This window comes from Prenolepis imparis, unplaced genomic scaffold (genome assembly GCF_030444845.1).
Source record: "Prenolepis imparis isolate NDT839.2.m4 unplaced genomic scaffold, iyPreImpa1.0 SCAF_4, whole genome shotgun sequence".
Taxonomy (NCBI): domain Eukaryota; kingdom Metazoa; phylum Arthropoda; class Insecta; order Hymenoptera; family Formicidae; genus Prenolepis; species Prenolepis imparis.
Genome location: NW_028141162.1, coordinates 4,585,425 through 4,611,143, shown reverse-complemented (window position 1 = coordinate 4,611,143; position 25,719 = coordinate 4,585,425). Strand labels below are relative to the sequence as shown.

General features: G+C 38.7%; 1 protein-coding gene across 7 annotated transcripts in view; it reads right to left on the bottom strand.

Moving 5' to 3' along the window:
• Positions 1 to 25,719, bottom strand: part of Ten-m (teneurin transmembrane protein Ten-m) — an 856,961-nt gene that overhangs the window by 528,965 nt on the left and 302,277 nt on the right. The window lies entirely within an intron of this gene.

The window sequence follows — 25,719 nt, the reverse complement described above, 5'->3', positions numbered from 1 at the left end:
GCCGCCTTGACGCTGTTTCCGTAGATATCCACCTTCTCTACAAAATGCGAGAAAGTCGCGGGAAAACGAAAAGTATATATATCGGGTAGATGGAAGAAGAGGAAGAGTCACACCGCGGCGAACGGCGAGCGGTGAGGATGATAGGATGGCAACTATATCCTCTATCCGAAGTTTCCGAGGAAGTAAGTGGAAATCGTTGTAGGTTCTCGTTCGTCAAACACGGATCCGCGTTGCGCCCGCGCGACGCTATCTCGACATTCGAAATTTCTCCTCTTTGTCGGGAGAAAATCTTGCTTTTCGCCTTACATAAAATCGCAAATTCCGCAACACGAAAGTTCGATCCGTCAGCGGAACGTCGTCGCTCCAAATATCGCGAGAAACATGACGTCTACCGATATGTAATGTTAGAAATCAATATATGTTAGTCGCAAAGCGAGTAGAGATGCGATGATGCGATGATAACGAAAAGTAATTGAGCTAAAAAAGAGAAAACTTGAGCCACCATATGGTACTGCAAAAATCAAACGACCATATGATCAATCATCTCGATCGTCTTCGGAGTCTCCAACTGAGAATAAGAATTTATGATACGCGTCGTCCGCTCGAAGAAAAATGGCGGAACGAAGAAACGGAGGCGGACAAGATAATTAATTTTATCGGCATTGGAAGGAAGAATTGTGCAGTTTCGTCGAGGATTTAGTTCGGGGGTTCCCAGAGAAAAGGAATAGATACGGCCAACGACTCCCAGCACATCCACTCGTCGCGTGTCCCTCTTTTCTGTTCTTCCCCGCGCTGGTATCCCTCCCATTAGCGTGCGCTGCGACGAAAAGGGAGAAATTAAAGCGAAAATAAAGCGGGAAAGGCAGATAAAAATAAAAAGTCCTTTCCGCATTGTTGGGTTAGGTTGGACTGGTAGCGACGCGGCAGCTGCATATACGTATACGTACGTATGTGTACGTATCTGTGTGTGTGTGTGTGTGTGTGTGTGTGTGTGCACGGGACTCTGGAATAGTTTCATTTACCTACCCGTAATTTCATAGCCTCTCCAACCCCCTGTCCTCCCGTGTGCTGCCCATGCCGCGTGTGGTACAGACGAGGAGGCTGCGATCCCACCGCGCTCGCCTTCTCTCTCTCATTTCACCCCCATCCCTTCCTTCTATCTCTCTCGCTCCGGCCCGTCAAATGTCTTCGTTTTATTGTACCTCTCCGCGCCCGGAAGTGAAATTCGCATCCGTGGAGAGCGTCGACCGTCGCAGTCCCTCATAATTCGATTCCACCAGGCACCCGGTCGCCGGCATGGACGCGAATTCTCGCGATTTCGTTCGGAATTTAGTTAAAGAGCCTGCGCACATTACGCCGGATATACGGAAACAGCAATATTCAGCGGCGCAATATTTAGAGAGCGACGTGATTTTTATATATATAGGTATATGTAGAAAAAAAAAGTTAAACCCCCCTCGCCCACATTTTTTTTTCCTATTTAAGCATATATTTTTTTAAGGCACTTGTGTACTCTACTACTATAGAGAGCAAAATGTGTATTTTACCATATCCTGTGCTTTCTCGGCTTGTCACACAAAATGTAACATGTTATATTAATAAAGCGTTAAACACATCATCGGATGTTGATGGAATTAATATCCCGTCGCGCGCGATTTACATATACATATATTCTGGTGCATTTGTATATGCATAACCGAGTAGCTGCCATCAAAATCTTTTCTATATAATCACGCATACATAAACGGATATGAGACAGATTGAAAATGAACGAAAAACGAGCGGTCTATCTATCGATTAATAACGGACTACAGCGTTGTGCCTTCTGCGAGAGAAGGCAGAGAGAGAAGAGAGGTACAACTTGAGAAAACATTTTGATTTGCTTTTGTGAACGCGAGAGCGCAACTGTGCACGGGGAAAGATAAATAAAGGCAATGTGGTAGCGGCACGAGAAAAGGAGAGAGAACGTGCGCACACCGGGCTCGAATGCATCCAAGAGTCGTATTTCTCGGAAGTACTCATAGGTGGGTAGGCTATCCGCCTTACCTTACCCTGGAGTCGCGGAGGAAACCGGGCGAAGTAGGTGTGCTCCTGACAGCTGGGAAATAAATATTTGCACGTATTTCAACGATTAATCTGTTATAACCGACGCGGGACAACTGCCAATATGCGGCTCGGACGATTACTCAACACTGTCCTCTCCTTCGATTTTTCTCCATCTACCGTTTTATATTTATTAACAATCTCTTCAATGATATTTTTGATCGTAGAATTATCTAGTCTTTTTTAAATAATGGAAGTTTTTTTAAATATTTTTACACAACTCTCTTTATAGAAAAACTGCAAACATATTTAACATCTTACATATATATAAATATAATTTAATTTAGTTGAAAGAAGAGAAAGCAAAGGGAATATTCAATTTGAAGAGTTTATACGTAATCAATATACGCGCACGCGATATAATATCATTAATTATAAAATATATTATTAAAAAAGATTTGTATTCGTGTTATACGAGTGCAATCACGTCTTTGATAAATGACAGCGGGACACAATGCGAACATTCGTTCCGCTAGGTAATGCCCTTCGTCCGGCACAAATCGTCACGAACGAGCCCGCGCTTTGGAACCAGGACCGAATTGAATCTCCACGAAATCCCGGTAGGCGTTCCGCGTCATCGTTCCAGCACAACGTTGCTCCAGTTGACGTTTCAGATTTCCGGCATTAGCATGCGCCGCGCATCGCGCTTCGTCGATGCGTGTCACGTCGTCAGCCCGGCGTCGCATTCCTGTGGAAGCGCCCTTAAAGGGCGGCACGTTATGCCGTTTAACCAGCCTCTCTGTGGATCCCTTCCCGAAACGATCTCCGACCCGCCCTGTTTCGGAAAGGTCACTGATCGACACATTGCGAACCAACCGTTTCCACATCACAGAGGGCTGCTTCTGAAGGCACCAAGCAGCGGTCAAACGATGTGTTTCGCTCGGTGAAAAATTATGTCAAAGTCCGTCACGGAGATTTCATCTCTCTCTTAAAGCAATATTTTTTCTACGCTCCCTTGAGTGAAATTTTTTCCCCCTTCCTCATGATATCCCGTAAAAAAATCACACGTATATATACGAAAATAGAATCGAGAGTGACATAGGTGGTACCGAGTCACGTACAACAAATCCTTAACTGACGAACTTTCCGACCGAAGAGAGTATTTTAAAAGTCGCCCTTTTAGTTCTGCTTCGAGACGGCAGCTCGTACGTCTTGCTTATTCTTCCTTCCTATAAAGTAATTCTCGTCTTACGCGCGGCAAACTTATTCCACGTAGATCGCCGAGGACGAGAAGAAATGACGTTATCTACGAGAGGCGTAAGATCGGCTGAACAGGCGCTCAGGGAAGATAGCCGGGGAAGGTGGAATGTGGTTGCGAAAGATTTAAATCTATTGGAATTGATATCCCACTTCTGGGGAGATTATAGATCGCGGTACTCTATCTACGGAGTTACGTTGTAAAATGTAAGGTATGGGCGCGACGTCGAATAGAGGGTATAAAGCGAAGAGAGGCAACGCGACCAGAGAGGGGTTGAGGAATCTCATCGTCTGGCATTTTTTTCAAGATGGCGTGGCTTTTCGTTGGTTATAGGGGCGCGGCACGGAGGGTGCTAATGTGCACCCTCGTGAAAGACTAACAGCCCCGCCATTTTGCATCGAAGAAATACGATGAGGGACGGCGCATTATGAGATAAACATTATAAACCGCCCTGACTCGCTTTCCATGACGTCGTGGCATGCTCTCGAAAACTTTGCCACCGGAATGGCTGAGCGTATCCCGAGAAAAAAATGCACATATATTTGAATTTCTTCTACATTCAATAATTTGTGTAGTATATATATTTATGATGAGATGTAGGATATTTTATAATATGCAAACATCCACATTCGTATAGTCTCGCGGAAACGTTCTACGCGATAAAGAATCGCGAATCTTACAGTAGTCGCGCGGCTAAACACCGAGTACGAGATATTGCGAAAGACCTATATACCTACGGAAACGTCTTGTGCAGTTTCACGGCAGTCGAGAAGCGGTCTATAAGCGGCGGACGCTGTTGTACACATTGCCACGAAATAACCTCCAGCATTATTTATTTACGCATCTCTCTTTCTTCCCGAGTTGACCGTTGTGGGTAGACTATTGTCCAGGCGCAATGACATACGTATACTATATCAGCGAACCGTAACCGTTTGCCGATTTTTCTTACAATCCAAGCCGTATCCATACATCGACATTTCATTTTGTATCTGTGTAGAAAGTAGAGAATGTGTAGGAAAATGGAAGAATGGAGAAAAAAATGTCTCTCAATTCGGATGCACAATAAAATTTTCGAGATCAAATCGGCAAATAACACACGTTATATTCGCTGTGTGAATAATTATATGTAAGTATTAATATGCGAGAGGATATGATCTGTTTGTGCGTTAATGCGCGTCTGCGAAACGATAAGAGAGAGAGAGCGATTGTTGTAACTGTGTTACGTGTCGTGGTTTTATCTTTTTTTTTCTGTGTTTGCGTCCACTCGCTGCGAATTATCTATGACAGATCGCGATAATTCCGCTCGAATGTTTAATTATACCGCTAATGTAAACGCCCAACAAGTTAATAATGCTCGCGGCAAGGGAAGTGGCAATCTCATTGGTAATATGTCATGTACAAAGCGCGTCATTAATATCACTGACGTGATTATCCCGTGTACAGCTTGTGCCTTACTTAGGAACAAATTTATATATAAAATACAATAAACATAGGAAAACTATTATATAAATTTAAATAAAAATAGAAATTGGATATATTCAGTTCAGATAATTCAAGATATCTGTCCGAGAATGTAGAGTTCATGTTCAATTCGCAATAAAGGACTATATAACTAGATTAGAAATTTCTATATCTGGCCGCGCAACGTTGCGATAAATTGCATTAAGGGAATATTTACAGACCTATAAAGTAATGGACAAAGATCTAAATCAGAACAGCCAACGGTTGTTAGAATTTTTATTGATATTATTGATTCTACTACTTTCAGTTATTATAGGAAGAGAAGCTAAGTTTATATTTCTCTCTTTATATATCTGACTTTTATATACATATTGTTATATATGTGCATCTGGAGTTTAAAATACAGCAACCAATATACATTTAAAGCAAATAATAATATCCTTTTTATAAATTGAAATAATTTCGCTCTCTTCGATCTTGTCGCTTTAAGTCCTGAAATATATGTGCACACAACGTCGGCAATCATAGCGGAAGATATCTAAAGGCAATTAAATAAAATACGATAAAGAGAGGCATCGTCGCGCGCGTCAGGAGAAATTTGTAAACGAAGTAGCACCCGATAATCTCTCCCGGCTATGGTTTTCGCGTGCACGAAGACACTTCTTCCGTTTTCTCGACGAGAGAGACTAACGACGGTTCTCGCCCTCTTATCTGCTCGGTCACGTAGAGGGAAAGGAGGAACGTCGCGCCGTCGCGGGTGGTTCTTCAGAACGATGCGAAATGCGAGGAGAACGTCAGGGGTATAAGAGCGAAGGAGAGGGGAACGGATAAGGATCGCCGGCATTCCCGGTTAATTTAGCTTGCTAGGAAGTGCCGTAAATAGGAAATGTCACGGCGACGACGCCGCTCTCCTCCCTCGAGTTCCGGGGTCCGTAGATATGGCACGTCGTGAAAGTCGTCCTTTGGAAGAGGAGACCTTTGGCCGAGACCTGGCCAAAAACAGACAGTGACGTACGAAGATGGACCCATTTGAGCAATAAAACGTCTGCATTATAAATGTTTACGTGAACTTATGGAATATTCATTATAGTCTCTATTTTCTTCATGTCTCTTAACCTTTCAAAGATGATCTGCTCGTATAGTGTGCGACAATCGTGGCTCCTTTTGATGCTATTCAACTTATTGGCAAATGTTCGAAATGTGAAAGTTTACAGAGATGCATGTACGGAGTATCACCTATGAACAAACTTGGCCATTGCACGCTCGAACTTTATTATTTTTCATCATCGATTTATCGGCAAAAGCGAGCTAACTCGTTCATCACATGGATATATGTCACGTATATAAAGTATCATATTATTTAATTAATGTAAAGAAGTTTATAAAATCAATGGCATATACAAGAAAAGTGTATGGCCAACTAGATGTAGCAAGTTTATGTTTTGTTATTCATTAAAGCAATTCTTCCTCTCCTCTGCATTATATCGTATAAAATATAATAATAATATAATATATTAATAATATATTTTAATATAAAAATGTTTAGTGTTAACATGACATATGCTCTTTGCACTCTGCTCTTCCTCTCTCTCTCTCTCTCTCTCTCTCTCTCTATAACTTCGCTAGCAAACCAACTCGCAGCAGAACACATAATGCGTGGTAATCGGTTCCCATTTATTAGCTGCGCTTCCATCACGCTCGTAACTTGTGCCTTCCACCATACTGGGCCCAAAGCATTATTGAAGTATCCCGGCCGCGTGCACCGAGAGGAGATACTGTACACAAATCACAACAAAGCCGGTGCATTAGCGCGACATCATCCTGAACCTTGTATAACATGTCCAGTATTTGGAGCGACGTAAACTACCATGGTAAAGCCGCCCCGGTCTGTACGACCACGAGAGCGCATCGATCGTGTGGAGAGCGAAATTTACAAACGCCCTTTCAATTCCCTTATATAATGGCGGCGCAAAATAATCGGGCGCGATTCGTGATCGCGGGAGATCGAGAAGACGGAAATCGCGCGACCGGTGATTTTTTAATCGTCACATTTCCGCGCGTGTTAAAAACGAATCTCAACAGTTGCGCCGTCATCAATGCGGAAATAACGAAGCGTATCGTCATTCCCCGGTTATATCAACAGCGAAATTCTACCATCCAGTCCATTGGGAGGTAATACAAACACTGCAGTGTAGGAAACTTGGATTTTCATTTGCATACTCGGCTAGGAGACGGTGGAGTGCATACTAGGGAGTGTATTATACATGCTTTCGAATTAGCATACGCTTGGCATTTGCAGTGATACAATTAACCCAGGCCGACGTAAGCCGTAAAAAGTGTGATTTCTTTTAAGGTTCTTCGAGCGCTTGCGAATATTCGCGAAATTCGCCCTTTCGATACGCCCTTTCCTAACTTAAAAGCCAAATATATATATGCATATAAATATATGTACACGTGTATCGACTCTTTACGTCATTTTATGTGTCACGCGAATATCGAGAGAATCTGTTAATAACGTCGACAAGCGATATTAATGAAAGGTCTGCCTGCGAACGACATCATTTTATACTCGGTTCCTCTCTTTCCTTTTTTTCCTCCCCCGGTCTGATCACAGGACGCTAACCAAAGCTTTCAGATCGAGCTGAAAACTTTAGACATCCGATCGAACTCTGCGCATGAAGATGAATGGGCCGCGAATTGCGGACTAAGTAGGATGTCACGAGGCAGCTCTCCTGCCATTTTCCACTCCCAACCCTGCACAACACAGCAAATCTCTCTGTCTCTCTCTCTCTCTCTCTCTCCCCGTTTCTACCCCTCTGTTTATATCTCGTGTACCACAGCTCTCGCTCTCTCTTTCATCCCTTCACCCTTGTTGCTGTATATAACTCTCGTTCTCTCTCGGTATCTCGGTTATATCGGCGCTCTCGCTTCTGCCGATGGTGTAACAAACGCAAGCGCGCGCGGCCGCATCCATCATGCGAGCCACTTTGTCACAGCGGGATCAACAGCGCTTAAATTGTATTCGCGATTCGAGAACAGCCCATAAATTCTCATCGTCGCGACGGGTGGTGCTTCCTCCTTAACACGCGCCCGAACACCGTGATTCGACGGGGTTCTCTTCTTTCTCGCCGTGTATCCCTGTTTATATCTCCCGCTTTTATGGATTATTTTCCGTCGAATTTGTGCTACGTTACATATTTTGTACGCTGTCAAACGTATTTTATTATTCATTCAAGCAAAGTCCTTCGTTGATGAAATCGAAGAGACATCGCACGCGATATAAGCTTCAGAGTTGTCGAAAAATAAAGATTGCTGAGAAACGCTAATGCGTTTTTAATGAAAAATAGAAAAAAAATATTATATCCGACTTTTTAAAGTACCGTTTTAATTCTGCACGCCAGTACGGAATTACGACGACGTGCTAATAATACAACGCAGTACGGGCAATTTCTCTTGAAACATTTCTAATGGCATCGAGTCAGTTGGATAGTTAGCGCTCAAATACCTGTCGTTAACTAGAGCAATCTAGCCCGAAGCGTACGGCGAACGTATTCATAAGGGAACCGAATATATCATGCTCGCGCATCTCCCTCTTGGTGTGAATGTTCACCGAACAATGGTTAACGATGACATTTTCGAATCGTGTGCGGAGTACAGCGACCAGTTACACGAGTGCTTGTACAAGGGGAATGTACATAGTAATCTATTTGATTTGATCAACGGCTTGTGTGCTTAATGCTCGACAAAAAGTTATTTTAACCCTAGGATATATGACTTGCACCGCGAATACGATGGTGCAACACGCGCGCGAGCAATTTTATCTATTTGCAAATTTAATTATTATCCGTACTGATATGTGATACATCATTTTTGCTTCGTAATCGATCGCTGATGCATTAAAATGAAAATAATAAAAGCAAAAATATGGACTGCACACGTGTAAATATTTAAAAAAATTAATTTTTGTAATTTATTATGATAGCTAATTGAGAGTAAAATGTATTAATAAAGAAAATATTATTTTTAACATGTTATTAGAAATAATTTGTTTAAGAATATATTTAGTATGATAATATATTGTATTATTATCATACTTAGTGATACTGTCCGCTTTATGCTATGGTTTCTCTACTTAGCAGGAGCCTACAATGACTGTTTATCTCATTTTCTTACATATCATTAGATAAAAATTTAAAATTGCAGGGTCTTATTAAGTAGAGAAACCATAGCATAAAGTCGACAGTACCACAAAGTATGAGGTCTGGTATATGTTTAAATATTTATATATTCGTAATATTTATTATATATTTTTATGTAATGATAAGTAATAAAATGAGATAAATCATCATTGTAGCCTCCTGCTAAGTAGAGAAACCATAGCATAAAGCGGACAGTATCATTAAATATGAAATCAGGGGTATCAAATATGTTTATATATTTATATTCTCGTAATATTATATATTTTTAATAATAATATATAGTAATATATGTATTATTAATAATAATATATTGTATGTGTAAGAACATTTCTTGCAACAAATGTATCAAAATTTATATTTTTGCGCAAAATATCAAAGATAAGATTTACTTGGAACGATATGCTTTTGAAAAGATATTATCGCATCACTGATTTAATTTAGTACGATTACAGAAATTTGCGACAACGCAAACTTCTGCGTAAGGAAGGTTAATCGGAAAGCAATGAACATCCCAAACTAATGCAATCAAGATCGTAATTAGCGCGGTAAACTGTATTAATTCTATTCCTGATAGCGGGACGTTTCTGGCTGCAAGTCGACGAAAGAACTTTCTTCAATTCGTGCTCGTGAAACAGGGTCACACGGCGGCCGCACACATGCAGAGAAATACGGATCTCGAAGATACGACCGAGCCTGCGACCACGTGCGACTGCGGTTCGGTACTTATGCAATTACTGGAATAGCCTTTGCAAATTGAATCTCAACCGCGGGTCGAGGATATCGAGGGAAAAAAAAAATTAACATCCATGCTACTATTACTGCTCCGAGAGAGGATGGCTCGAAAGGGATAGAGGCAGGGGACACGGCGTGACCAGCCGTATTTCCAGGGCTCCTAACTGTTTCCGGATATTGGATATTACAGCTATCCGCAGAGACATGAGGATACGCGAGAGTTAGATACGTATATCGTCGAACATGATAGGCTAACGGATAGTGTATGGATTTTTATTTCATTTCTCGCTCGCATTTCATCTACAAAATTCTAGGAAACGTATAATTGATATTTTACTTTAGGCAGATAAATCGATTTTCTCGTAAGCTCCGAGGAATAGTAGAAAAAAAATTTACTCCGCAGAAAAATACGACTCTCTCTCTCTCTGCAGAGGAGTTTATCCTCCTGAATTTTCAATCGGAAAAAGAGATAATCTTTCTCTCTCTCTCTTTTTTAATATATATATTTTAATAAATATAATATATATATTTTAATAAAAGTAAAATATAATTTTATAAAATTTACATATTATTTTATTTCTATTTAATATTAGTTCTTTTTAGCAGAACATTACTGCTTTCTTTGCCCCTGACTTACTTTAATTTCGGCATTCCAATGCAGCAATATTTAATGTTGCATTTCGCATCTCAATTATGAAGCAGGAAGCTTGTAATTAACCATTTAGCAAGCTATCATCGTGCAGCGTAACCTGTGTTGCGTTATCTTTTCGCTTTCACTCGCCAGTCGCAATTCATAATTCTGCAGAACTGTTGCAGCTTCAACGCTCTGTATCCTCGCCTCCGAAAACTCAAACGCGAATCACACACGCGTTGCGTACGCGTTGGCGCGTATTATTCTAAACACGAAGCGTATCCTATTTGTACTATTAATGAGAACAATACGCGCGAGAAATACGTGCGTGTGTGATACACAATATCACGATATATACATCGCGCATTCTCGTCGTTCGCGTGGAAATATACCCTGTATTACTCGTTTCTCATCTTGCGAGAATCGCGATTTCCAAGGACGCGGGAGGCAATACGGAAACGCGGAGAGAAGCCATTAATTACGAAAAGAGCACTAGAGTTCGACGCGCGAAATGCGAACTTTCCCAGAGAATCCGCAGGCGCGGATGTCCCGCAACTGCGAGGTAAGTAGGGCGCGAACTCGTAACGACATTAATATCGAATCGCTCGTTCGCGCGTTCTCTCCTGCGTCTTCAGACTCCTCGACTGAAAGCTCCACGGAATAAATCCAAGCCGGTAATTCCGGAAAGAAGTTTCTGTCGAGGATTTGTTTCGATGCCGAGCATCCTTCGCGCTGCCTTCCTTTTATCCAGGGGATAATGACATGATGGCGATAATTCCACTTTTCATATCAATATTGAAACTCTCTCTTCGCAGACTATACTACCGAGATAGTGTGAAAACAATTGTTTTAAGTTACAACTTCGTCATTATTTGTATTTATATTTTATATTCATATATTCGTGGCAATCAGCTGATTGTCAAAAAATTCACGCGACGATTAAGAGTAAATCGATTCGAGTTCTTTTAGTGAGAGAGATTTAAAAAGGAATGTATCTCGGTGTAAAAAAGATCTGGATATAAAACGATACAATTTTGAGAACTAAAAATTTTCCAGCGTTATTATACGAGAGAAGAGTGAAGAAACGAAAGAAGGAGCGAAAGAAGGAGCGAAAGAAAAAGAAACGTGAATGAAGCTATTAAAAAAAAGGATTCGAAAAAACCTGTGTATCGTGGAACTTTTATGGATTTTACGTTTTACCAGTGCGAGGGCAACGATTCTGGAAAAAACTCGTTCGCGAAAATCTTTTCTCCGATTTCTTCCTCGCATACGAATGTCGAATGTTAACGCGCTTAACTAGCTTATCTCTCGCGTTTCTTCATCCGTAGAAGATTCTATGTATGTGGGTGTGTGTGTGCGTGTATATATATATATATATATATATATATGTATGCAAGCGTAAGCGCGAAAGTCGACAGAAACGTGTCTCTGTCCCATCGCGAAGAGCAACTCTCTTTTTCTGTTCTCGTAATTACTTAATACATTATTAATAGACGGCTGACTTTACATAAGCTCTCCAAGGGAAAGACGGAAAATTTCGAGACGAGAAGTTAAGCAGATTGCCAAGACTGGACATTTGCATACTAGCGCCGCTGTATCCCTTCATCCTTTTACCCGTACCGACAAAATCCTACCATCATTTCACCGCACGTAGTCATAGTAACACCTTTCCAAGCGAAATGCTATATTATTGGATGAATCTCCCGACTTTCAAAAAGTTTTCGATAATGAACTGCGCTTTAAGTAGAGATAAACGGATATAACGTAACAAAAAGTAAAAACGTAAGTGGAGAAAAAACTTAAATTAATTTGAATTGTCGCATTAATTTTTTTTACGAGAGTAACTCATTATACATCTACTCTTTTTCTTTTAAATAAACGATGTATATCTTCTGTAATTTCGCAAACGATGCATCGTCTGCTTGTAGAGTCCGAGTATAATAAAAGTGTTTTATTCTCCTTCTCGACGGTATGCTAAATAAACTTGGAAATATCCTTTCTCGAGGTAGCGATAAGACGGCTTTAAAGCGCAGATTTGCACGCTTTAACTATTAGTCGAGGAGCCGTTCGCAAGATACTACGCCATCAACAGTGGGTAGATATCCAAGCCCTCGGAAGGAGGACAGTGAAGCTCCAGTGTAACTTTAGTGGTAAATTGGAGGTAATTTGCGAGAGAGGCGGTCACCCGGGCAGTTAGCGAGCCAACAACCGCCGCCAGAACAACAGACCTGCTCGCCCAGTGTACTGCTGTTACCTGAACGTTGGCTTTACAAAGGGTTAGAAGGAGTCGTGAGCAAATGGTCCGCTCTTTTGTCTCTGCATCAATATTGCTTCTTTTGTCATTAATCGTATTTAATAAAAATACAGTAACGATCGAACAGCGACTTGGTCTACTTCTCTAAAAACTTGAAGAAATTAATCTTAAAGAAAAAAAATTAATCAAGTGTCAACTCTTTCGAAATTTTAGAATTGAATAATATTGTACTGAATTGTATTAAATTTTTCTCAATTGTATCTGTTTTTGTAAAGAACGATTCGAATGTATGGAACGTGAATATTTGCAAAAATAAAATGCTGCATTCACGCCATAAATATCGATATCTCGGCTACGTGTGTAACTTTTGTAAAAATTTACAAAGCATCCTAATGTAAAATGTATTCGTCATTATATCGCGAAGAAAGGATACAAAAGGCTCAATAACGAAAGGAAGAAAAAAAGCGCGATGCGATTTAAATTTTACATTATTTTTATTCACCCCGTTGGAATCGACCGGTTAATCATCTCTTTGTCCAGGAATCACAATCAATACTACTGCCGTTTGTACGATTAGAGAATAAGTAAAGCAAAACGCAGTAGTCTCTTTCTTTCTTTCTCTTTCATATTGATGCGCGAATCACGTACATTGGGCATGGTCCGATATACACTGCCAGTACTGAAAAGCTATAGTTTTACGTTACGTATATTATATAATTTCAGTACTAGCAGTAATATCGGAACATGGGGATTGAAACGATAAAGCGCTCAATATGGAGTACAATGAAAAGCAGCGCTCTCGCGCAAGAGGATGAAAAGAGCTTATGTTTCACCATCGGCGCACCGTTTGCAAATCATCGTCACCGATTTCAGACCGCGGGAATTTCACTTCGTTCTATCCCGCATACATACACACTTATACCCTATTTTTACACACTGGACGGTGACCAGGCGGCGGCGGCGACCGCGCAAAAAGGCAGTTTCCGCGAATGCGGCGTTTCGCTTTCTCACTTCCGCGGAATATGTGCGGTCGCGTAGACTTTTTTCTTCCTCTTTTTTTTTTTAATTTCACGGATATATTTTCTATGCCGACGCATTTGCATTTTAACGAAGGGACCACGAAAGAAAGTTATAAATAAGAAACACTTGGGCACGAACACTAGATTAAAAGCAGGGTCAAATGGAGGTCGGGTAAGTTGCAAGCGGCGAAATTATTCACGACGAGGAGACGGTAGTCATTTTTTTTCACAGTGTCTTTTGAGGGCCGCAGGTGCGTGCATAATAAATAGCGAAGCAATAAAGAAAACTTTGATTCTTAATGTTGATCTTACATCGTTGCTAATCGCGAAATGTTATCTGCCAAACGTATTGCAAAATCATTTAACCTCTGATGTTGAATTTAATTTTTTTAAAAAGATATTTTTTGACCAGATTATTTAATCTTGACAACAACATTGTTATGATTTTGCGATACAATCTTCCAAAAGTTCCTTACTCTTGGTTCGCGCGAGGGATTTGAGGTAAGTATGCGGCTTATTACATTTGCCGTGCAGCTTAAAACTATCTTAGAGACGAGGGTCCGAAGAAATGATCGCGCGATAGACGGAACGATGTACAAGAGTTCCCAATTATCCCGTGGTACGTGGTGAAAAATCACGTCAGCGTCGAAGACGGCAGGCTCGGAGCCGTAATACGAGCTTAGTTGAAAAGCTGAATCGCACTCCTGGGGCAACGCCTCGCTCGTTGGCTTGGAACCCTCCTGACTTACGAGCAGATTAAGAAACTCCCCGGGTCTCGATAACCAGCCTCCAAAGTGCCTCGGGTCACTGCTCGGCCGTGAAACAAATATCCCCGGCGGAACCCCTCGAAATTCGGCAAGATATTATTTTCCGACTTTCTTCGTTCGCGTGTTAATTACAGACCGGCTTTACGTTATTAACCATGGGTACCTTTCTCGAAATTCAACGTCCCCTTTTGGGTTTTACGATCCTGGCGAATCGACGCGATTGTTAGAGCGCTAATGTTGCGAAACGCTCGTAAATATGTATCTCTGTGAAATCCGAGATTCGCCGTAATGAGCGAATCGAGAAAGTCCGACGAGATGGAAGGATTGTATAACCAATAATCAAATTAATTAATATATTAATATTAGAATGAATTCTTTCCCTTTCTCAATGCAGATTTATTCTTAAAAAATAAACAGAGATTTATAAATTATAATTCTAATCACTATATTGTTTTAATGCATTTTTTAACTACATAGTTTTATATAAAATTTTATATACTTTTATATAAGAAAGAAAGATAGAGAAAGAGAGATAATTTAGTTAATACACGTACTTTGGCTGCAGTGTCTTGCATAAATCTCATCAAACACTTACGCCGCAGCTGCATTCATGAGATTTTTTCGCGACGGATGAAATCTCATGCGAAGATGAGCCGTGTATAAGCACTTAAGTCCGGAGAAGGGGCTCGGCGGCACCGGTTGAGAAATTTTCCATGACACGATGACGTTATGGAGTTTGTCCCATTTTTGTGCGCGGGGGAGATTAAGATTTTAATTGTGCAGCACGTGGTAATTACAGAGCAAACTTCCTCTCCGCAAGCTTTCTCGCACGTCTTCCCTCTTTCCCCTTCTACCCCAACTTCTTTTCGCCGTTCTAAAGTCTATGATGCAATTCTCTCTTTCATTCTCTTTCTCGGTCATACGTCTTTTCCTTTCTTTTTTTTTTTCTTCGGTGCTCCTTTCACGCGAATCCTACGCCGAGGTAGTAGAAGTTTGCACGGCCTCGGAGCTCTATGATTGGACGAGTTTTCAAGGTAGTGAAGGCAGTTTTGCCTGCTGGAACAGGAGAGAAAGATCTTTTTCCAGGATGGAGCTGGAATAATATTTGTAGATTACGAACCGCGGAACTTATTCGCCGCTTGAAAGAATAAGAGAGGGAGAAAACGTCGAATCAAGTTGAATGGAGTAAGTGAAGAACGGCAGAACAAGAAGAATATCTAGACGTACCGTGCACTCGATAGATCAACATTGGTATATTTCTCACCTTATTTTAGTCATGCATAAAGGATACACAGAATGATTAAACATTAAACGATCGTGCTTGAAAAAAAAAATATATATATAACAATTATCCATAGAAAGAAATAACCCCATTAGACTATCGATTTTACAATGTTCATTAAAGAATAAAATATTTCGCAAGCGTATAAAATCTTGCGAAAAAATCTAAAATCGATAGCTTCTACTTATTTTAATATAAAATATATTTCAATTTTCTTGTATTTTATAAATATTAGAGATTTATATTTCATTTATAAAACTTTAAAATATTATATATATATATATATATATATATATATATATATAAAGAGATATAAATTCTCTAATATTCACCAACGAAGAAATTGGAATATATTTTACATTAGAATAACCGAAAGTTCTCGATTTCATACTATTTTGCAAGATTTTTATTTTATTTAAGCTTATGGAATATTTCATTATTTAATAGTAGAAATATTATAAAATCAATTGTATAATAATGACTTCTTTTTATGGATATTTCTTTCAACAGATAGTAAGTACATATTCTATAAGAGCAATCCCTCAGTTATATTATAAATTAATAAACAATTTAGAAAATATAATATATTATTTAGAGACATCTGAAATAATTGATATAAAGATAATAATTCTGAATTAACTGTGGTCATAATACTTTAATGTTTCACAGACTAAAATAGATGCTTTAATATTCATTGTCTCCGTGTAAAAGAGTAAAAATAAAAACATTTAAAAATAAATTTGCTTGATACTTATGAAAGTAAATTGTTCTCCTTTTATTACATTAAAAAAGACCTGGACATTAGTGATGGAAATTTCGACATTTTGTGTAATGCCAAAACAATATCTTTAAAAAAAATGTAACTTTTGAAATAAAATAAAAAAATATTATCATATAAAAAATAAAATACAATTTTCATCAATCCAATTTTCCCGTATTGTTAATCTGTTATTGAATTATTATTTGCATACACAAATATTTTCATACAATTCTCACAGAATCAATTTTGATATTTTCCACAATATTACAGTACCGGCCAGAATTATATCACCTTTTGATTTTTTCAGCATAACTTGTTTTAAAGTGCACGGATCTCTACACGAATCATAACATATTTTGAAGGACGGTATAACATATATTGAATTATAATTCAATGTTATACCAACCTTCAAAACATGTTATGATTTGATAGAGATCCGTGCACTTTAAAACAAGTTATGCTGAAAAAATCAAAAGGTGATATAATTTTGGCCGGTACTGTATATCCAATTTTATTCATTCACATTGCGAGAATAGAAGAAAAAAATTTACTCCACAATAATAATCAGCGTTTTTGAGATCATCAGCTCTTACAATGTTGCTAAACTATAAAAGTGTCGATATTTTTCTCGCACGTTTTTACAAACTTATATTATTTTATATCCTAGTTATATAATGACTTAGTTAGTGGCGGGGAGTAATATAAACATATTGTTAATCCGATGGATTAATTAACGTGTCGCGCGACGCATCCTCCATTGCGTTAAGGACCAGGGAACGAGTCGGCTCCGCGGGTTTCTAGTACTTTCAGTGCGGCAAACTTGGTAAGCTCGGGAGTTATGCGTTCTCCGGGCAAACTTGCTCAGGCCAGCACGCACCGGCAGCTACCGTGTTAGATGGTTATACCACGTACACGGACTAACTTGAATAATAGACATTGTTGTACGAATTAGGCGGGTAGGGGTAGCCACGAAGAGAGCCGGTGGTGGTGCGACCGGACCTCCCTGCGAACGCGGACCTCCGACTTTAATTAACGATGTCTGAACATCCAGTTCGCCGGACGTGTTATTAACTCGTCCCTCGTCGAGCTGGCGTCCCGGAATCCGAGAATTCGTGCGGACGTTTCCTCGGACGGGAATCATTTAGAAACGTTTGTCGGTGTCGGAATAAGGCGGAAAGAATGTCCCGGATAGTTTACCGCGAGGATTTGTCGTCGTTCTTCAAGTTCGAACTCGCGATATATAGAAGACCTCATCCCAAACCCTCTCCCCGGTTTGACTTTCCAAATCTTCTTCGGTAGAATAGGACGATAAGAAAGTAACAGACGGATCGCGATGTCAATTTCCAGAAAGAGAGAGAGATCTAGAAACGCGATCCAGATGCGCGGACGAACACGGACCGAGAAAAACTTTTCCCCCGCGCTCACGGTATTACGATTCGGTCTGACCATAAATAAGAAACCGGCGGCGCGGCGTGGTATTCTCGATATAACTCACTGGATTTCCATACGATGATAAAACGGACGCTCGGACCCTCGGCACGATGATTTATAAGATTCCCGAACGCTGTTGCCAGTCGCGAAGTCTTCCCCGTTGCCTGATCCGTTCGAGGATGTTTGCGCGCGATAACGGGATCTGTCGTGTGTTTTATCTCGCTCGTCTCTTTGCCTCCTAATCGTACAAGGCGGACAAGAGTAAGATTTTTTTCCCTTTATTAAGGATACGCTCCCCCTAAACGCTCCCTCTCTCTTTGATGTGTGTATATCGATGGGTTACGAGAGCTACATCCATTCTCACATACAAGGGGTTCCTATCAATATGTTTGATGAAATATGGATTATTCCCGATGGACCCAGCGGGTCGGTTCAGGAATAACAAGAAATCATCCACGACGTCCGTATTCACATCTTGATGTACGATCTGTGTGGATGGTGCCGTTTTTCATATCAGTGCTTTCATTGAAGCAAATTTTGGCATAAGTGAATTAAACCGTATCTTTGCTATGTGATTAATTTAATTTTTATCTTCCTTCAAAATAAAATTCTCAATTCCTATTTTGTGATCAAATGCACACTAAAACTTGCTTACATAATAGACGATGAATCTTCTGTCTTATATTTATAAGCAATACGAGCATAAGGTTTAGCACTGATGAAAAGTCACCCTTGATGAACACGAATATTTTCAGTCGGCAATCGATGTTCGCAAAGTTGGCGCTTAATAAGGTCTGCGGTATCCGGTCGAGTCGGCGCAATAATAGCGTGTCGAGAGATTTAATATCGTCGAGTTGTGTGCCGCCCCGACGATCAATTAATGAGCGTCAGATTGTGTTTCGCGGAGTTTCTTCCTCCCGAATTCCGAAAAATGGAACGGCCATCGAACGAGAAAGAGAGAGGAGGTTGAGATCCGAAATTAAATTATCTTCTCGTTTCTATCTCACGCGCTTCATTCTTTATCACGTTGTTCGGACCGTGATATATTGCGTGATGCGACGGCGCCGGTCATTTGTCAAGCAGCTCGAAAATATCTATGAGAGACTAGGAACTCTCGCGTATTCACTCGCACGGATTGTGGATTTGTTGACAAAAAGTTTCGCCATAAGTCAGACAACGGAGAGAGAGAAAAAGAACGCTGCGCCTTTTTTTCGCGTCGCAGGCTCGAAAATTTCTCTCTCGTGGTTATTTTATAAATAAAATTGTTTGCTAAATCGAACAAAATTCAAATTTATGGCTACTCTGACCATATAAAACGAAGTAATAATGACATATGATATTTTACAAATAAACCCGTTTGTTAAATCGCATTAAAAAAAATTCATGGCTACTCTAACAATGTAAATGAAGTAATAAAGACGTATGATTACACTGGGTAATATTTACAAATTGAATGTTCATGATATATTTATGCGAGCTTTAAAAACTACGTACAAGAATAATATATAAAAACATATGTATAATTTTATTCGCGACAAAAAAAAATATTTTCGTATAAATCGATTAAATAATGAATATGTTTTAATGTATGGAACTACTTTTCGACATTTTTTAAAAATAGTACAATCAAAATAACATTACAATATAAGATGTATTCTATTTACGTAAGTGATTATTCGACATTTTCTCAATTCTATCTCTCCGATTTTAATCAACCACGCTGCCATGATGGAAGTAAAGTCAACGATTTGATGAAAACCGTTCGATTATCGGTGAATTCGATGTCAATGCTGTTAGAGACTCAAAAGTACGAGGATGTCGAGACAATCGAAGCTATATAATCGAAGCAATTAGCTGTCTGTAAATAAATTTCAAGAGCGAAAAGAGAAGTCGAATTAGCTGGAACTTTTCCTGCACTGAGAAAAAAATACTGTTGAATCAACAACATTTTTGTAGTTAAATTTTATTTTATTAATTCAATGATATTATTAATCTAATCAAATACGTCAGTATTTCAAATACTGACGTATTTCAAATACTGACGTATTTGATTAGATTAATAATATCATTGAATTAATAAAATAAAATTTAACTACAAAAATGTTGTTGATTCAACAGTATTTTTTTCTCAGTGTGTGTCCTCTCAAAAAGCGTTCAAAAGATCGAATGTATATATCGGATATTAAAAACTCGAGTAATGAAACATGGTTGCATAATTGATATATCTGAATGGAATTCATAAAATATTTTAATAATTTTGAAAAATTTTATTTTATCGTATATATGCAATATATGTTTAACCAAAGCATATTATTATATAATATTAGCCGACATTGTACATAATTCGTAAACAAATTAAATATCCTAATACATTGTAGTACTATACATCTATACAATATACATTATATTTTTAACATAATATTGAAAGGAAGTAAAGTTGCTTGTTCAAAAGAGAGAGTAAAGTTAAGAAAAAATATTTATTCCCAAGTAACTTTTATCCTGCGAAGCAAAGTAATACGCCGATCAACAATCTCATTTTCTGTACAAATTTTTAAGTTGTTCCCGATGAGTTTATAAGTTGTAGGTGCCGGGCTAACAATGCGTCCGCGAAAATTGAAGGAGTCATGGATGACAATTATCAGCAGAATGCTTTAATTATTCTCCTGGCTTCCCTGAGCCGGAAGCCCATCGAAGTTTTGGTAATCGAACGAGGGGAGGACAACGAAGAATTTGTAAGGGAAGGAATATTCTCCACGGCAACAGCGAACATTCTCGTCAATTTTTAATATGACAGGACAATAGTGCAAACGACAAGAAAGAGAGAGAGAGAAGGCGGCGAGGGAAAAAGAGGAGGGAGAGAGAGAGATTTCCGCTAATTAATATCGGAAGAAGTTTAGGTAAAGTCTCGTCGCACAACTTTTATATCTTCTTCGTTTTTTAATCTCTCGATTTACTGATTAGTATTGCAATCGAAAAGTATTCTCCTCTCATTATATCTATATCATAAAATAGAAATGTAAATATGCAGAAAAAAAATAATACAAGAAGAATAATTATACTACTGATAAATAGCTAAGTATGATAAAAATGTTTTTTTTTTCTTCATTATGTTTTGTGAATTTTATTTATCGTTACCATTTCATTTTTTACTCTCAAAATTATTATATATACATATTATTAAACCAAATTTTTTCAAAGATCGATTATATATTCCAATTTCTATCTGCATATTATTTTATGTATATACATTGCGTGTAGATTCGTGTACATAAATAATTGTTTATAAATGTGTACATAAATGTTTAAACTTTATTTTAATTTGCTCAGCAGTCAACGATTTTTATAAATGCGCTTTTTATGAGTTTGTATTGAAATTTCTATATTTTTCATTCACTTTTGCGCATTCTAAAATAGTGAAATAAATCTATATATGTATCCATTGAAGTATAACACAAATAAACAAACGCGAGCAGCAAAAAATAAAAAAACGCCTGATTTTAATTAATATCGGGAACAGGAAAAAAGCGGAGAACCATCAAAAACTTTTCATATTTTCCTCTTCTCGAACCACTGGCGAGTTCGCTAATCTTTTCGGTTCACGAATTAACATGGTTTCGTGATTACTTCGAAGTTCGTCGCATGATTATTAACTCGAGAGAAATAGACAAACTGAGGAGAGAGAACTACGAAGATCTCGATTAACATTTTGATGAACATAACAGCCAGATAGAGAGATGCCGGATTATTACAGAAATCGTCAGATTTAAGAGGAAACTCTACGGTCGCTAAGGATTTCAATTATTGCAATTTTAATGTTAAGCTGTCACCAATATTAATGTTCTCTTAGTTTTCAGATAGATGATATATTTAATATGTAACTCTTAGTAGTTTTGAAATAAAAAGATTGGAATGTATGAATTGTAATTTAGTTTGCAATATATATAAGATTTAGAGATTTATTATTTTTGGTATATCTATGTATAATAATATGCATATATGGATGATATAAAATAAGGGATGAGTTCTCCATTTAATAAGAGTATAACATTTATAAAAATAAAATTAAGAATTAACTTTTTTTTACTATTTGCAGCAGTCTCTCCTTTTCATTTCGTCCTTGCCTAATACAACGTCAAAAACTGAAACTCTTTGCTAAGTCATTTTTCTCACGCAAATGGATGATAAAGGATTTATATACGAAATGGTACGTATACGCGACTCATGTGCCGTACAAACAATAATGCACCACGAAGAAATCGCGTTTTGTGTCCATTACTTTGTTTTAATAAGATATTCTCACGATGGGTGGTCAGTACGGGGATACACGCCAACCCGTGTCCAAGGATTTTACGTGCCCGACCACAGTTTCCAGTTAATCCGCGAAGATAAGACCGGTGCAACTGTATATTTCTATGTTTATTATACTCCGCTAACAAGGCAGAAGAGAGAGAGAGAGAGAGAGCGAATCCAGATACGCGGTCCCCGAGACGTGGCCCGGTAACGAAGCATCGAGAGAATTTCACTTCGAAATACACGTATGTATGTACAATGACGATGTGGATGTGTATGTGTGTTTGTGTATGTGTGTTTGTGTATGTATACTGTCGCCACTCGTTTACCAACATGCTTGTCGAGACATGGAAACACAACGCGACATATTATGCACGAAACCATACGATTCTCTGTTTTTCTCCCTCCTTCTCTTTGTGTTTCTCTTAATCATTTTTTATACAAAAATTCTATAATATCCTTATAGGCAATAAGAATATCGAAATGTTCCGTAAATGCGTACATGCAACACGCTTCTCGTTGCACGTCTCGTGGCAGTTACTCGAAACGCGCTGACGTACAGCTGTATTATTCAATCCTCGTGATAGTTAACGAGTCAATCGGCCGCGGGGATCGCGACCGCACGCGATTGCGCTCATTTACATTTCTACGAGCCTTCTTACAATAGAGACGCGCGTTTTTATCACGGCAAACTCCCTTCTTGGCTCGATATAGACCACCCAGCGCAAATACTATGTTGGCGCGATATTGGATTACACATTCCTATAGATTGTCACGTAGGTGTATGTGTGCGTGGACATTTCGTTCACATAGTGCGCAGACACAGACACATGCAGACCGTACACATAATATACAAAGCTGGATAATGTACAAGGTGGATGGAACAGGTACGACATAACGTACGCGGACCCTCGACGCGAAACGAGGCTTTATATCAAATGCATAACAACGCTATTACTACACTCAATTGCTATAAGCCGTAGATTGCGGATTATCTGGTCGCGCTTTGCCTTGCAATACACAGCCTCTCTCTGGGCACGCGCTAACGTTAATATAATATTAATCGCCTAATGATTATGAATGCCAATTGATATTAGCAGTCGGTGATAGTGAGGCGCGCGATGCTCGCAGCTGGAATCGCGCTTAATGCAACTGCGAATGGCGACTCGTTATGTTACACGGGGCGGTCTGGTAACACGCTATTTTCACTAGCTGACGATATGTCAAACTTAATACAGGAGATTTGTATTTTTTCAAATAATAATCAACTGTACGCTACAATTGAAAACTATGTTAAAAATCTTTCCAATGTGTGGATTAAATAGAGATCTGTATATAAAATAATATATAATTCAACAAGAAGAGAGAGAAATTTAAGAAAAAGGATAATGACTTTTCGTAATTTTTTTTATAAAAATATATACTTTTGTTAAAATACAATAAGGCATAATAATGCTCATTATAATTTTAACCTTATAAATGTTCTGCCACATCACAGTTTTGAAAAAACTTAATGAAAAAAAGATTGTTTTTAAATAATTTACTATGTAACGTTATAGAGCATTTCGAAATTTAATATTTCAGAAGTTATTGTGTAACAAAAAAAGCTGTGCAAAAAATTATTCTTTTTATTGAGTTTAAAAAAAATTTGTTTCTCAATTATATTATCTACTGAAAATTATTAAATATGATGAAGTAGAGATATGAAGAGTTTTTTTTATAGATTGAAAAATAATATATTGTTTTTTCATATCCTATATCAAATTCTAGCACGTGTATTTAGGGGTCTACGAAAGTGACTCTGTGAGTTGACAGAGCATATTTAGCTCTCAGAAAAATAAGAAGCAGGAAAACCTTTTTTATGGCATTTATAAGCGTGAGAAGGTTGAAGCGTGTTCATGTTGATGTTTCAGGAAGCGTTTAATGGATATACGTGTCTTGACTCTTGGGAACCACGGAAGTGCGTGGCACGCACCTGTCGAAACGAACGAATGTCTTTCACAAAATCATGACATAGGACATCAGCTGTTATTTATACCGGAGCAATTTTCCTCCTCTCTTTGCCGCGGTAAGAGCTGGAAGTGAAATTTAACTGTCAATATTCTTCGCGATTCTATGAAACGCGATATCTCGAAAATATTTCTCGGAAACTTTACAACATAAATAGTTAATATGCATATAAACGTCATGTATCTTTCGCGAAACTGAATCACGTCACAAAACAATTAGAAGATTAATGAAGAGCATCCCCCAGCGTGTCATTTAAGACATTAATATTTTAATTTTATTGTTAACAGAAAATATCTCAACACCTTGCTTATAATTGATGTTTTATCCTGTGAAAACTTCCAATAATAATTTCCCAAAAGAAAACGCGCGAGATTAATCGGATATTAATGCTATTAGACTTTGTGCACCAGTATCAGACAAGCTATTTGTCAAACATTATTCGGAGAGCAAAAATGTTTAGATGAAACATCGCTTTATTCATAAACGTGCCAGTCGTAAAACCGCTCTGGTGCACATCTGGAAGCTCGCAACGAGTGACGAAGAGCCGGAAGAGGATGCACGGAGGGAAAAGGTTTTGGAAAGATAATCATCGACCGGTTGATTTATCACTTCTACGAATTGGAACCCATAGTCAAATATCTATGTTAATGCAAGTGAAACAATTTGTAGTTATAGATCGCAATATTTACTTTTCAAGCATTACTTTAATCACTTTGTCCATCTCTCTGCATCAATATATGCATATATACTTATATATATATTTTTTTTATTCAGAGCAACGTGCATATTTTTAATGCTTGATAATATGATCTTGTATGTACAAAATTATTTTTTTTTTAAATAAAGCAATAAATAATACAAGATGCTCAAAATATGTGTCATGTCCGTAAATTGTATGCGTAGAATAAATTATGTTTATATTTTGTTTATATGCTAAAAAGACACAAATTTTTGACAGTTTAAAGCAGCAGCAGCGAAACGTTCGTTGACATTTAATTCAGGAAACATATATTTTGTCTGAAGATCGTTGACACGTTCCTTATACCCCTCTGTTCGCGCGATCCTCCCGTAGCGAAATGTGACACTCTGGCCGGAATTGTCTCCGTGGTTCCGCGAAACAATGGCTTGAAAAATATTCAGCACCTCGTGTTTTCTCTATTTAACGCCAGAGTAGAAGAGAGGCCTTTTTTCCGTCCGTTGACGTGACAGAACTCCGCCGGAGAAATGGAGCGTGCGCGTGGCAAGAGAGCCTCGCGAAAAAAGTGAAAAAAAAGAAAAAAAAAGGGAAGAAGCGTATTCCCGCGGGGACGCGCCTCGGAGCAACTCGTGCGAAAAAAAAGAAGAATTTGTCGAGCGCTTCGCGTGCGTTTTCCATCGTCGCCTCCATTCCTCCTCCGTTGCCGGCGGAAAATAATGAAAATATTGACCCACGCGAGAACGACGACGCATTATCCCGACGTTTCCCAGGGCCCGGGGACCTGTACCGGTTACGTGGTCGTCGTCGTCGACAAGCATTGCGAGTGTTTCGGAGAGAGAGAGAGAGAAAGAGAGTCGCCTGCGCGGCTTTTAACGCCCGGTTTTT